The sequence below is a fragment of the Zalophus californianus genome, chromosome 12, assembly GCF_009762305.2.
Source record: "Zalophus californianus isolate mZalCal1 chromosome 12, mZalCal1.pri.v2, whole genome shotgun sequence".
NCBI classification, from domain to species: Eukaryota; Metazoa; Chordata; class Mammalia; order Carnivora; family Otariidae; genus Zalophus; species Zalophus californianus.
The window spans coordinates 101,460,727-101,475,648 of record NC_045606.1 but is presented as its reverse complement, the minus strand read 5'-3'; the positions used below and the strand labels follow the sequence as shown (position 1 = coordinate 101,475,648).

Here is a 14,922-nt window from a genome sequence, read left to right as displayed (position 1 = left end):
TGTGTGTGACTTGAGGGGGTCTGGATTCTGTCATGGTTTAGGGGCCGGAAGCCATGTGGTGGGTTCTCAGGAAGAGCCCGGATCGGGAGGGGAAGTCTTGGTTTCAGTCCCGTCCATCCCTTGTCATCTCCGTGCCCCGTGTCCTCGGCAGTGAAAAGCAGTGGATCATATGAGGTTTAACCAAATGAAATAACCCATATTTGACCATGTTTTTAACCTCAAGAATGGTAATCTTAGAGTTCAACCTAATATCTGGTCCATCCACCATATAAAATTGTTGAAATTGACATACAAATAAGTATCTAAGAATCATTTTTAAACAGCTAGGGCTCAAAACTGCAAATTATTTCATTGCCAACCCTGGCATTTTGGTCCCCCCCCCCCCCCCTTGGCTGAAACTGAGTGTTTCTCTTCCTTTTTCCGGCTCCTGCTGCGAGGCTGGGCTGCGGCCCTGCGGGTCCCACCCCCCTCAGATGCGGGCCTGTGAATGGGGAGCCACACGCTGCCAGCCCCTTCAGCCTTGTCACAATTGTCACCTATCTTTTAAAAAGTTGTCATGTCATGTCTCCCGGAGGCCAGCTCTGTGAGGGATTCCCGAAACACTAACCTAGGCCCGATTCCGGAGGATGCAGTGTATACCCGGAATGCTCAGGGTGAAATTAAATTTAGTCCAGAGCTGGAACAAATGGTCCAGATAGCCCGTGCCTTCCTGGGGTGCCCACCGAGGGCCGGTGTCCCTCCTCCTGCTGGTGGATGCTGAGTCGGGGCCACATGAGTTGGAGAAGAGGAAGAGCCGGGGCCCTGGCTTTCCAGGAAGCGGGGGGGGGGTCAAAATCTGAGCCACTTCTTTCCCATATTTCTGTGGGGCAGGGGTGCTCAAGGTGATGGCATTCCTGTGGGGGCCCCAGGTGGGGCTGGGGGTGGAATCTGCCCTCCTGGGGCAGAGCCCTTCTTCTCACAAGCTGACCCCCATGACCCTAATGCATCGCGATAAGTGATGGAGTGCTTCCTGCGTGCCCTGGACTGGCCCTGAGCTCGGCGGTGGGATGGCAGACGTGCAGGGCAGCCAGGCTCCTGCCGTGGGGGGGGTTACTCTCCTAAGGCTGCAGCCGCTCCCATCCCCGGGGGCCAGTCTCCCACCAGTGTCTTTTTAGGCACTTACCAGTCTGTAGGCTTTGTGCAGGTGTCTGGGTTCTGAGGTATCCATCCACTCATTATCAGTATTTATTGACCGTTTGCATTGAAGTGGGTATTCTAGAACCAGGGGAAGGGAGGGGTGCAGGAGGCGGACAAGGCCTGACTTCCCATTTTGGTCTCGCCCCACGTGGGGCTCACGGGAAGGCTTCTCTGTGCTGTGTCTGCTGTTCCTGGGCTCCCGCTGAGGGGAGTGGAGGTCAGCCCCCGTCCTGGGCCGACATAGGGCATGGCCCCAGTGCCCCTTCATGTCTACACCCCTGGGGAAGCCAAGGAATCTGAGGAGCGAGTGGATCTCAGAGGTGATAGGATTGAAGATGCGCTCAGTTTGCAGAAGGTAATAATACACAGAGTAAGACATTTGGACGTGAGGTTTGGAGAAGGATATATGAAAAGTGAGGCTTCACTGCTTCTTTCCAGAAGCACCCGGCCTGGTAATCCTTATACCTGAGACCTCCCAGCTTCGTCAGCATCCAGGAGCCCCAGGAATGTGCCCCAGGCTGTTTCCTTTTGGGTGTCAGGGGTTAATGGTTAATGGTTTGACAGTGATGATGAAACCAAAGCCTGTAATTTCTGCTGAACAGGGGAATACGGAAATTTCCACTTGTAGCCGACTTTAGAGAGAAACATCAACATCAGAAAAAAACAACTCGCCCACAACTGAACTGTTTATGATGTGCGTCCCAGAGCCTGGCCAGTGACGGAGGCGGCCCCCCTGACATTGAGTGGGGGAGCAGTTTCCAGAAAAGGGGAAGCCAGCTTTGGTGAAAACAGAAGCGACTTGTTTGCAGAGGCCCCAAACTTGCCAGCCTCAAACGGGGAAAACTTGTTCTTAGCCAAGTGCCCAAGCACATTATGTCAGCAGGAAGACGCACTCCCGCTCCGGAAAGTTGTGGGTTTGGCCTTTCACAATTGATTGTCATAACCAGGCTGAACTCCGGCCTTTGCTTTTGAGTTGGTTTTTCTTTTTTTTCCCCCCTTTGCTCAGTGTGTGTTTATTTTGTGATGGTTCCCGCCTAGGCCATTAAAAATCTGCTAGATGATGGTTGTCTTCGGAGGAAGAGTGTAAGTCATTCGTTTCTCAGAATAAGGCATTCGGGCAGAGAGAAGAGAAAGCATTCCGCACAAGTGGGGGTCAGTGGCCTCGGAGGCTGAGAAGCTGGCTCACCGGGGACTTCTGATGCGCTGTTGTCAAACTTGGCTTCCAATCAGATTATTGTCAGCCTCTGTGAGAAGCGATCAGGGGCATGTTCCTTTTCTCCTCGGCACCCAGGGTCCTCCTGTGCTTCCCTGGCAGATGATGTGGTGAAGTGGGCAGGCAGGGGTTTGGGGATGGGCATTCTTCCTGGACACAGGACTGTGGAGGTGGGGTGAGTGCGAAGGAGCTTGGAAACCTTAAGAGTTTTGGAATCCGAGCACCTGAGTTCAAATCCAGGCTCGGGATGCTTCCACTGGCTGTGAGGTGGGGCTGGTTTATCCCAAGAGGACGATTGCTTCTCTGAGCCTCAGTTTCCCACCAGACTCCGAAAGAGAGGGAATAGCCACCCCGTCAGGTTATTCTGAGGCAGAGCATAGGACGAGTCACCTTGCGCCTGATGTTCGTTTCTTCCCTAAGTTGAAGTGATACCATGTTCTATAGTCAGTTACTTTGCAATTTAAATAAACCGGCAGACTGAATCTCTTCTTCCAGGAGAAATCTTCCGACAGAGGACCTTTCTTCAGTGTTTAACCTTGAGTTAAACACTCAAGAAACTCTCTAGGTAAGGGGACTGTCCCTGGTTTGTCCTGGACATGCCTGGTTTACCCCCAGTGTCCCAGGGTAGTTGTTCAAAGTGCAAAGTTCAAAGTTCAAAGTAGGGACAACAGTGGCATGTTTCTATGGCATCCTCCCGCCTCATTCTGCAGTCCCTGAGCTGCCTGTGTCCAGGTCCCCTGGGTCTGCGGTGCCAAGGGTCTCAGCCTCACTGGTGCTGCTTACCCAGGGCCCGTGCACTGCCCTCCGGAGCCCAGGGCCCCTGTGCTGGGCACCCTCAGCCCCGCGGTGCGGGATAGCTACACTGTCCTCTGGAAAACGGCGGACCACTGGGGTGTGACTACGGTGAGATTCCCCAGACGGGCCACACCCAGCAATAGCAGGTTCTGTGGGCTGAATCGTGTCCCCGAAAAGATATGTGGAAGTACCTCAGAATGTGGCCTTATTTGGAACTAGGCATTGCAGATGGAGTGGGTTGTGATGACAAGGTGGGCCCCTCACCCAGTGTCCTTTCGAGAAGAGGGAGCACCGCCACAGAGGAGGAGGCAGAGACTGAGTGCCGGCCACCACCAGAGGCTGCAAGAGGCAAGGGACAGTTGTCCCCTCCAGGTCTCAGAGGAGCTCTGCGGACACCTGATTTGGGCCTCTCAGCCTCCGGGACTGGGAGAGAATACATGTCTGTGGTTTGGAGCCCCCCCCCCCCACCCCGAGTGTGGTGCTGTGTTGTGGCCGCCCCAGGATGAGGGTACAGCAGTTTGTGTTTCTCTCCACCCTCTGTCTTTGGCTCTCCTGACCCTCTCGACAGAGGAGAACAGAGACACGGAGAAACTGAGGCAGGCAGTGCCTTGATCCTGAGCTTCCCCACCCATCCTCTGGTATCTGGAGATCCCTCAGACTCCAGCAGGTGAGTTCAAGGAACCGGTTTGTTCCAGCCCTGCCTGAGCCTCGAGGGTGGGAGAGTGCTCTGACCACCAGAACTTTCTCCAAAGACGCTTCATCGGGGAAATCCTTTCCCTAAGCAACTCGCCTCTCAAGGCCTGAGAGCGTGCCAAGGCAGCGGAGTGTGCCCGTGCTTGCGTCTCTCCCTCGACGCGCCTAACCTCCCCCATTTCCATCAGGGATCACAAACAACTTCCTAAACAGTAATTAGTTTTTATTCAGGAGCAGACGCTGTTGGGAAGAGCACCGTGGGAGCAGGCAGCCTGGCCTCGGGCCTGCCTGGGCCGGTTCTGTGCAGCCCCACCAGCCCCCGCCCCTTCCTCACAGGTGATGGGGTGTGGAGGAGACACGACATGATGTGTGCAAGGTGAATGTGAGCTTAACGTTATTTATGATCCTTAGTTTTGTTTTCTCATTCCGCGATGATCAAAACATGCAAGGTGTTTGTCCAGGGTTCCGTCTGGTCAGTGCACATAAGTTGTGTTGTGAAGCCTGGCCTTTGCAGTTTGGCTCTGCAGCCCGGGATGGGGGAGGAGGGTAGGGGGCACCTTCGCAGCATGGTCTAAGGGCCAGTGGGCTGCTGGTAAATGGTTAACAGCTGGCTGAGAAGAACAGTCAGATTTGTGGGGCATGTGAATGGCCTGCATGTCACCTGCCCCAGTGGGATCCCGCTGGTGCGACATCAGAGGGTTGTACTGCCTTTTCTCTTGACCGGGAACCCTCGAGGAAGGAAACCTTGTGTCTGGAAGGAAAGCCGCTTGGAAAGATTTCCCATGCAGGGCAGGAGGAGGAGGATCTGCTGGAGGTAGGGAGGTGGCCAGGCCAGCCCTCATGGGGCGCATTGTCAGCTCTTTGCCATTCAGGTTAGCAGATTAGCTCATTGTCACTTTGGAAGATCTGCATCTTCAGAGGATGACAGAGGGATGGAGATGGGAAGGTACGAATCTAGGGGGTGCAGCCTGAGCAGAGTGCTCCACTGGGGTCTCAGGCTTCGAGGGCCTAAGAAAGACTACATCCTGGACAGCGGCCAGGTGGGAAGTGCTAGGGTCTACCGTCCCATGACCGTATGGCTTGAAAAAAGGAACAGAGCTGACAGTGGAGGGAAAGTCACCTAAGACCAGCTTACCTAACTCACGTCTGCGCCCTGGAAGCCCCCCCACCCCACCCCTACTGGTTAACCACAGCTGACCCTTGGCTGGGGGAAATTACCAGCAACCCAGGGACTCCCCTTCCTTGCTTTGCCCAGGAGGGATATTTCTGCCAGCCCCAGCTTGGCCACACAGCGCAACTAGTGACGTGTGCCCAGCGCGACACCCAGGTAGCCAGAGGCCCCAGCAAGGTACACAGTCTTCCTGCAAAGTCCTGGCGGTTTCCCTGGGAGGTTCCATAACCAACTCACCCATTCTTCCCTCATAGACAGCCCCCTGCAGACCCAGGCTTTGCACATGGAAACCTCTCCCCAACATTTTACCCCCATGCCCACTTTTGTTATCAGAGCCTTAGTGATTTTGCAAGAGAACAATCTAATAAGCAGGTAGGGACTCACATTTGTGTCAGTAAAACAACTGGATCCCATTCCCAACTGTGGGCTCTGGTGGATCCTCCTCATCTCTGACCACGTTTCACAGAACAGTCGTGGAAACATCCTCAGACCAAACTTTGGAAAAGTGCAAATATGGAAAATGCATTAGAACATACTGTTTCCTGAAACCTGTGGTGATTGTAAGAGTAAGATTCATTTTACAAAGATAATTGGAAGAATGCTCACAGCTCCACACACACGCATATGTGTGTGCACATACACACGAGTATACACAGCTGTATGTATGCGCACACACACACGAGTATACACAGCTGTATGTATGTGCACACACACACGAGTATACACAGCTGTATGTGTGTGCGCATACACACGAGTATACACAGCTGTATGTATGTGCACACACACACGAGTATACACAGCTGTATGTATGTGCGCACACACACGAGTATACACAGCTGTATGTGTGTGCACACACACACACACACACACACACGCCCATGCCTGGGCTGAAATGCCGTCTCCCTCTGGTGTCCTAAGTTACTGACCCCGAACAGAGGCAGCATCGTGGGATGGGTTTGGTCCCAAACTGCAGTGATTCACTGAACCTACACATTTGTATCCTATCTAAGTACTATTTTTTAACTTAAATCTTTTTTTTTAAAGGTTTGTTTATTTATTAGAGAGACGGCATGAGCGGGAGGCGCAGAGAGGGAGGGAGAGAAAGAATCTGGAACGGACTCCCCACTGAGTGCAGGGCCTGATCTCATGACCCTGACATCATGACCTGAGCCAAAACCAAGAGTCAGACACTTAACCAACTGAGCCACCCAGGTGCCTCTCTTAAACCTATTCTGAAAAGAAACATCCCAGGACTAGCAGAAATGGAAAGCCAGTGTGGCTCACGATAAACCGTGACAACAAACACGGAAGCGTTAGGGTAAGCTGAATCTGTCAGGGAACCGCCTGAAAGCCCCACTAGGGCTTCTCAGCTCCCTGCCCTCGGCTGGCCGGCCTCTCTCCAGAGACCCCTCCTCGCCCTCTGCTGGGATGACCTCCCACCTTTGCTCTGCTGGCCAGGCCTCTGGCTCGTGGGAGAACCTGGCCCCAGAAGGAAGGCAGGGGGACCCCGAGCAGCAGACTCCCACCGGAGAGCAGTGGAGCGGATGAGCTTGGGAGTCCTGCCACTGGGGAGCTGGAAGGACTCTGACCTCCTAGGTGGGTCCTTTTCCCCCGCCACACCGTTTTGGCAAATACCCTCCCTGGCCTCCAACTCTTGGTGCCCGGTTAACCTGGCCTCCTCCTCTGCTGGTGAGGAGGGTGGGGAGGCGGGCAGAAGCCTAAAGACGTCCCACATCACCTTTCCTTTCATTTCTCTCTCACCTGCTGGTAACCGAACTTGCCTCTTCATGAAACGATACGGATGCATTTGTCCAAACGTACTTCTCAGCATTTAGCTGGTGCCAGGCACTGTTTGAGATGCCGGGGCCATCGGTGAGTAAAACTGTCGGAAATCCCTCCCGCACGGGGCTCGCATTCTGGTGCGGGATAGACACAGTCAGCGACAGCCCGTGGAAGTGTACTTCAGCAGCTGTGCTGGCTCCCAGTGACTTCATGCCGGGAATTTGTTCGGGCCGCGGCCTGCGGTAGAGAGAAGAAGAATGCCTTATGCTTCCATCGTGCTTACTTCGTGCCCGCCACCGCGACAGTCTCTATTCGATTGCGTTTCATTTTTTAAAAATTGGTGGGGATGGCCCACTTCGGACAATTTCATGATCTACTAGAGGGGCCAGTGTTCGAAAAACACTGCTTGGGTAGGTACCCACCTGTCGTTGGGAGGGTCTTCTTGCCCATTCCAGTCCTGCCCCCCGTTAAATGGCAGACCTCTTCCCCTCTCCTCCAGGAAGCCCACTGACCTCACAGAACCACAGGAGCTGAGAGCTGGACTGGTGTCCGAGATGAGAGACAGCCTAATAACATCTCCCCATTTTACAGAAGAGTAAGCTGAGGCCCAGAGGTCACCGGCAGATGGCAGACCTGAGTACTGGCCTCTGAGGGGAGCTGACTTAACTTCCCACAGCCCCACCACACCCCTATGCTTCCCCATCCCACATGGGGTAGGACTGGTAGGAAAGGCCTGGGGAATGGAAGGATTGATTTCTGTGCTTCCTCCCTGACCTCCCTCTACCTGCACCCCCACCCTCCCAACCGTGACCAAGAGTCGAGGTTCAGGACAAGGCCTTGGAATCTGAAATGTTGAAAGCTTCTCAGCCGGTCTGTCCACGGCCAGACGTGGAGCCTAGGCCACAGATAGGCGTGCCCTTGAGGCCCACTGCCGCCCCCTTCGTGGGCTGCTCTCCATGGCCCCTTGGAGCCTCCTGAGGCCTGAGTCTTGTGTCTTCTTCTCAGGCTCCCCGGCCCAAGGCTGAGGGCGTCGGCGCCTGAGGTCATGGCCCTTCAGCTGATGGGAGATGTGAAGAGGGTGGATTTCCATCTGCTCTTAATCAAAGAGAGCATCAGCTCTGGTCCAGATGTTTGAATGGGGTCCAAGTCTTCCTGACCTTGAGTCTGCTGATTCCACAAATTTATCTTGTTAATTTGTTTGGTAATAAGTGGTCTCACGCTCCAGGCTAAACTTCCTTGGGAGGCCTCACCCCCCCGTCGATAGAGACAGGCTGTGTGATCCCAGATCCTGGAAGGAGAAAGACAAATCCATTCATTCTCTTTGGAAGCACACCAGCGAGATAGCACTTCAACTTTGCTCCAGAAATTATTGTTTTGGTGACATAATTTATTAAACTTTTGGGAAAACAACAACAGGGCAGCACATTTGAAACCCTAGCAACAGCCATAGCCGTGTCATAGTTCAGCCTGACTTGGATGACTTTACCCCGCCGCAGTCCTTACGAACGGCAGGCCCGAGGTCTGGGATATGGTGTCTGGTGCATACAAGCTTCAGAACTTAACAAAATGAAATACAGCCCTGCTGCGGGGTTCTGTTTGCTTTCGGATGTCAGCTTTATGGTTTCTTCTAGATTCTAGATGTGTGGCCCACCTGTTGACCACGGGCGCTACACCTGTGTGTGCGTGGACCTGTGTCAAAAGGTCTCGGTGCACCAGAGCACCGCATATGTAAATTCACATGCACATATGTAGGTGTCGACGCCGGTGTGTTTGCACGAATGTGGAAGTATCTGCTTGTATGTGCATGTGGGCACTGTCCAGAATTGGACGTGGAAGGGCATCCCACAGCTGACCTGTTCTCTGTTCCTGAGATGCACCTGCACCTGAATTCTAAGACCGAGGACTTGCTCAAGAAGGAAATTTGTATGGGCGCCTGGGTGGCTCAGTCGTTAAGCGTCTGCCTTCGGCTCAGGTCATGGTCCCAGGGTGCTGGGATCGAGCCCCACATCGGGCTCCTTGCTCAGCGGGAAGCCTGCTTCTCCCTCTCCCACTCCCCCTGCTTGTGTTCCCTCTCTCGCTGTGTCTCTCTCTGTCAAATAAATAAATAAAATCTTAAAAAAAAAAAAAAAGAAGGAAATTTGTATGGAGAGTGCTGATAAGTGAGCTTTAGGAACATGTTAATAGTCCGTGTGGGCTGGACTTCCCCTTCCCTCCCCACCCCCATCGCTGCACTGGGCCACAGCCCTGGTCCCACATCCCACCCTCTGGGGTTAGGAGCCACACTCACAGCTCTGACCCGAAATCTCCGAGTCCTGTGCTCACTTTACATTCTTTAACGCACTTTGTATTCACATTTGAGAGCTGAGGACCCTGAAGCTCAGAGAGGGTAGGCACTTGGCCTCCACACACCTCACTGGGGGGAATGTCAAGTCTCCCTCTTGAGCCACTCTCCCCGCGCCATTTTCCAGGAATCCTTGGGCGTGTGCAGAGCTCCAGAGAGTGCACTCAGCCTGCGCTGTGGCGGCTTCCTGGCCCGCACGGTGTCACGGGCTCTGTGCAGAGATCGCCCTGGGGTGTGAGCCACTCCCCTTGCCCAGTGACATCCAGGTGTGACAGACAGCTTGGGACTCGGCACATCGGGTCTGGACAGAGCTCCAGCCAGGAGTGCTGATCCAGCCGATCCAGCTGGGACCAGCTCTTCCATCGCCTTCCTCCCTGAGTGGTCACCAAAGCCCCAGGCAGCCTTTCTTTCACACCCTTATTCCCTCATTGAAGGAATAAATGGTGCAGGTGAAGCACGTGGCAAACCACAAAGCAGTGTCAAAATATCAGACGTGAGCAAGGTGTGCCCAAAGCTTTTGGAATTGTAAACACTACTGTTCTTACACATCATCAGCACCGAATATGACTTTGCTGAGTGAGAAAGAACGGAAGTAACAGATTCATGTAAAAAAAAAAAAAAAAAAGTAACAGGTTCATGGACCATGATTTTCTAGGTCGAAACTGAGGCCCAAAAGCTGGGGCAGGGAATGTGTGCACAGAGCTGCAGACAGCTCCTTAGCTGCAAACCCGGGTGTGAATCCCAATCCGATGGCTTTGCCAAGCTGCTCTGCCTGTCCATCAGTCATCATTGATTTCTTCCTTCTTTATTCCTCCCTTCTTCCCTCTTTCCTTCCTTCCTTCCTCCCTCCCTCCCTCCCTTCCTTCCTTCCTTCCTTCCTTCCTTTCCTTCCTTCCTTCCTTCCTTCCTTTTTTCTGGTCAGTCTCTGTAATTGGCTCATGACTGAGAAAATTACTACCTTTTTGATTCTTGAAAAAGCTGTTTTCCAATGTAGATTTTGGTCTGGTGAGCGCTGGGTGGCCAGAGGTGGGGACATGTAAGCACATCGTGTTCCACTCCTAGACGATTAGGAAATGGCCTGATTCATGTATCTGGCAGCTGCAAATCTACGGACTTGGCACTGGAGGAACCCGCTCTTTTTCATGTTGACCTTGCCTCCAATTAAGTCAAGCGGGACACGTCCAGGAAACATGCTTGCCCGACACCAAGGTGACAGCCTGAGGCTGCCCAGGCTGAGTGCGTCGGGGGGACAGACAGAGGCCAGCCGGGCCACGCCTGGTGGAGCTGCGGTGTTGCCCGGGACCAGGGGACACCAGGCCCTCTGCAGTCCACGAAACAGAGCCACACAATTGTGCCACACCCCGGCCCCTGCTGACCCCAGCCCAGCGCACCCTAGAGCTAGGAGTTGGTCTCCAGTCTTCTAGTCTAGTACGTCACCATTGCTGCTTCTAGAAACGGAGGAGCCACCTGGAAGGGGCAGAAAGGTGGATTTCAGGTTGTAGGATTTCCTGCTCCTTAGGCCCTCCTGCCTCGGCCCGTGCTCACCCCCGGAGCCCCAAGCCTTCACAGAGACTCTGTTCCTAACTCCCACGCTAGCCCTGCCCTCACCGAGGTCTCTCCTCCGTTCCGCTTTGCCAGGGCCACCTGCCGTTGGCACCCCACGCGCCTGGTTGGTTTGGTGGCAGGTGGTGGGACACCATGGTCCCTAGCCCTAACCCTTCAGAGGGGCCTTCTGCAGAAGGAGGAGCGAAGGGCCAGGGCAAGGTCTCTCGAAATAGGGCTTCGTAGATCATTAGCACCTTAAAGGGAAGCAATAAGGGTGTTAACGCTCCAAAGCTGACTGCCAGCAAGGTGGGTAAGAGCAGCGCCGAGCCTAGAACCTTCTAAGTCCTCTCTTACCCCCCTCAGCTTCATGATTGCCCCCTTAGGACAGCTTCCAGCCTTTAAAAAATATTTATTTTAACTATCTCTGCGTGCCTCAATTCTATACGGACTATTTCTGTATGATTATGAACCATTTTCTGCTTCTCTTGTGACGTGCACTCACCTTTGGGACTGTGGCCGGGAGCAGGTGACTCAAGGATGTCACCGTGTTGGGGCCGCCGTCCCAGGACCCCGCTGGCCCCCTCCTGGTTTTCTTCCACGACTGGGTCCTCCTGCCCACTTTTCCTCTCCCTCCCCATCGCCTGTGGGCTGGCTCCCACCGGGAATTGACTGCCGTCCCCATCTTTGCCCCCATCCGTCTGCTCTCAGCAGGGGGCTGGAGCGACCGTGTTACAATATGTCAGGTCATATCTTCCCCGATAGAACCTTCCAGCGGCTCCCTGTTGTGTTCAGATAAGTATTCATCTGAAAGATGAATCTGAAAGATGGTTTCACCATCTTTCTGAGCCCGTCAGTTACCTTAGTCACACGGGCGCCTGCTATGCCGCGGACAGGCCTGCCTCCTCATGCCTCCAGGCCTTGGCACTTGCTGTTCCCTCTGCTGGAAACCTCTCCTGAAAGAATCCACATGGTGAAGTAAGGAGAAGACACGGTCTCTGACCTTAGGGAAGGGCAGAGCTGCTCATGGCCTTTCCCATAATCACAGCCCATCTTCCCAAACACCGTCCCAACCCCTTCCTCCTGCAGGCTTGTCTTGGTTTCCTGTTTTTCCCTTGCTTTCTGCATAACTAGGGCCGTGGTCCATCTGGTCACTCACTGTCTCCTTGACTGGTATCAGTGACCTCAGCTGAGCTGGTAATGTGCCTGCCAGTTGCGGGTCTCCCGAGGACACAGAGCCAAGCCCACCGGGCGGTGTGTAGGCTGGCCTATGCAGACAGCACCGCGTGTGCCGGTGAGCACCGTGCCTGGGCACGTACCGTGGCCCAGAAGCAGACGTGGATGCAGCCAGGGTCTGGTGTGCTCACGTGCCCCCATGCACGCTCGTGCGCTTCCATTAGCTGTCACCAGATTTCCCTCGGGGGAGGGTCGTATCCATTTGCATTTCCAATAGCCATGTGTGAACACAGCTACGGCCTCTTTTCCCACAGGCTGGCTGACAATGTGTAGTCCTACTACTTCATCATTTTTGCCGCTCAGATCGGTGACAAATGGGTCTCAGTGTTGTTGCTATGCTGTTGTTTGACCTATTTTTTTCAAACAGCCTTATTGAATACAATTGACAGAGCCGCAATTTAACCGTGTAAAAGGTCCGATTCGGTGGTTTTTAGGATACTCGCAGGTCTGTGCAGCCATCACCACAGTCAACTCTAGAATATTTTCATCCCCTCCGAGGGAACCCCCTGATGCTGAGGCTATCACCAAAGGGTTCCTTCGCCCCCGCCTCCCGCCTGTCCAGGCAACCACGACATGACTCTCTGCTTCTGTAGATTTCCCTGTTCTGGGCTTTCGTATAAATGGGATCCTATAATGTGGTCTTTGCCCCTGGCTTCTTTCAGTTACCTTATGTTTTCAAGCTTCACCCATGTTGTAGATCTATCAGCATGTCACTCCTTCTTTGTGACTTCACAGTATTCCATGGTGTGAATAGACCTCACTTTGTTCATCAGTTAAAGGACATCAGGGGTGGTTTCCCGCCTTTTGGCGATGAGGAACAACGTTGCTGCGAACATTCATGTGCACGTGTCTGGGTGGACATGTGTTCTCATTTCTCGGGCTTATACCCAGGAGCAGAATGGTCGCTGGCTGGTGGAGTCACTCTGTGCTTCACTTTTGAGGAAGCGCCAGAAGGTTTTCCAGATGGGTTTGCCGGCTGACCTTCCCGCGGTGGCGGACTCAGCTCCAGGCTTATGCGCATCCTCGCGGGTGGGAAGTGGGGTGCCTCGTGCCTTCGATCTGCGTTTCCCTAGTGCCCGATGGGGTCGAGCATCTTTCCCTGGGCTTCCTTGGAGAAATGTCCGTTCATACCCTGTGCGAGTTTTGAAATCGGGTTGTCTTTTCAGTGTTGAGGTTGAGAATTCTTGAGATATTCTGGATGCAAATCCCTTATCAAATACATGGTTGGGAAACGTTTTCATCCATTCTGGGGGTTGTCTTTTCAACCCCTGTCTGTTTTTTGGTGTCTGTTGAAGCATGCCAGTCTTCAGTTTTGAAGAAGCCCAATTTATCTCTTTTTTGTCTTTTGTTGCCTGTGCTTCTGCTGTCCTGCCCAAGAATGCGCCCAATCTGTCCGAGCGCGTAGGGCACCCCCTGTGGGCGCACGTATTGGTGGTGTCCTGCCAGTCGGGATCTCCGTGAGGCCAAAGGCCCTGAAAGGGACGAGGAACATTTCCAAAATCTGCAGAAATTCCTTTTTTCCTCTCACTTTTGCTTTTCCAGACTTTCTATCACTGTCATCTTAGTGAGATGAGCTTTTTTGTCATTTGTTTTTTCGGGCATTATTCATTCTCTCTCTCAACAAATACTTGCCAAGCACATCTATTCATCAGGCCCTGTACGAGGCCCGACGAATCAGATGTCGGCCCTGCTCTCAAGGACAGCCCCACCCCCACTTGTGCAGCTGGCATTTGATGTCCATCCCAATATCCTCCTCTCAGGACCCCTTCACAGCCACCCTGACCCTTCGGACCTGCCTCAAGGTTCCATGGGAAGGAGTTGCAGGTCTTCCTCACACAAGCATGGAGGCCCATGGACAAGGGATTGCACTCATTTCAGGGTTCTGGGCGGGGGCTCCCCCTGGGCGGCAGGGGCTCCTTACTACTTGTTGAATGAGTAGGGGGTGCCCAGAGCCCCCCGATCCACATGCGATTCGCCCTCCATTCTAGGAGGAGCTCAGAACCCAGGCTTGCGTTGCCCTGCATCACTCTGCTGGCCTTCTTCTGGACGGGAGGAGCAGGGCAGGTAAAGCGGGGTGAGGCAGGGTTCACTGCGTCTGCATTGGGGAGAAGCAGCACCAGGAGGGGGGCCCCGTGACCCCCTGGGGGTTCGCTCGGTGACGTACGGGGCCTGGTGCTGGAAGCCACACCAGGAAAGGCTGCTGCAATCCGGGTTTTACTCAAAACCATCTCAAGGAATCTCTATGGAGACGTGTGTCAGGAAAAGCCCGTGTTTCTACCCAGGAACTGGTCTGCTCTCTCTGTGTGTAAAATGGGCACCCGTAACCCATCGTGTTATCATTTTCCTTGGTCTTACCACCGTGCGTCTCAGGCCCACCAGAGGGGCATTTAAAACTCCAAGCGCCCACCTGCTCCCCAGGTGAATTTAATTAGAAACTCTGTTGTTGTTGTTGTTGTTGTTGTTTTTAATTGCCCGGATGATGTGTGTCTGAGGTTGAGAGCCAGTGGGACGCGGGCAACTTGGAGCCAAATGTCTGACTTGACTTGAGTGTCCCTCCCGCCCCCACTTTCTCTGTTTCTCTGATTCTGGCTTCCCATCCTAAGCTGTCTCTGATCCTCATTTCTGTTGGCCGATGGGCAGTGAAGTGGCCTTTGGCTTAAACATGGCCTTTCGTGGCCGCAGTCTCCGCCGGAACGTGGCTTTGCAGTGCTGGGAACACGCTCGCTGGGTGGATGGGGCAGTGGACGTAGGAATTAAAAAGCAAGAGGCAAAATGGAATTGCAGTGGTGTTTTGTGTATCTCTAAAACTGCATTTTATGAAAAGCGGGCTTGTTCAGAGGAGGAAAAAGAGCTAAATGGGCAATGTTACAGGAATCCCAAATCCTTCTAGACATCTTCGATATATCCAGGAACGTGAGGACCCTGGTATTTAGGTTACTTTTGTTTTTGCTTACAGTAATTACTTTTCCCTGA

The 14,922-nt window shown here is 53.5% G+C and overlaps 1 protein-coding gene and 1 long non-coding RNA gene across 4 annotated transcripts in view; one reads left to right on the top strand and one right to left on the bottom strand.

Annotated features, from left to right (window-relative positions):
• Positions 1 to 14,922, top strand: part of PRKAG2 (protein kinase AMP-activated non-catalytic subunit gamma 2) — a 254,783-nt gene that overhangs the window by 18,931 nt on the left and 220,930 nt on the right. The gene's annotated exons all lie outside the window — the stretch shown is intronic.
• LOC113911514 lies at positions 4,103 to 12,640 on the bottom strand. Of its 2 annotated transcripts, none has more exons than XR_003516500.2 (6): positions 12,616 to 12,640; positions 11,575 to 11,669; positions 10,563 to 10,638; positions 6,810 to 7,067; positions 5,433 to 5,543; positions 4,103 to 4,789 (listed from the first exon to the last, which is right to left on the bottom strand). It is a non-coding gene; the product is annotated as an uncharacterized LOC113911514 (long non-coding RNA). The 2 variants fall into 2 exon arrangements; XR_003516501.2 differs by having other exon boundaries at positions 4,103 to 4,783.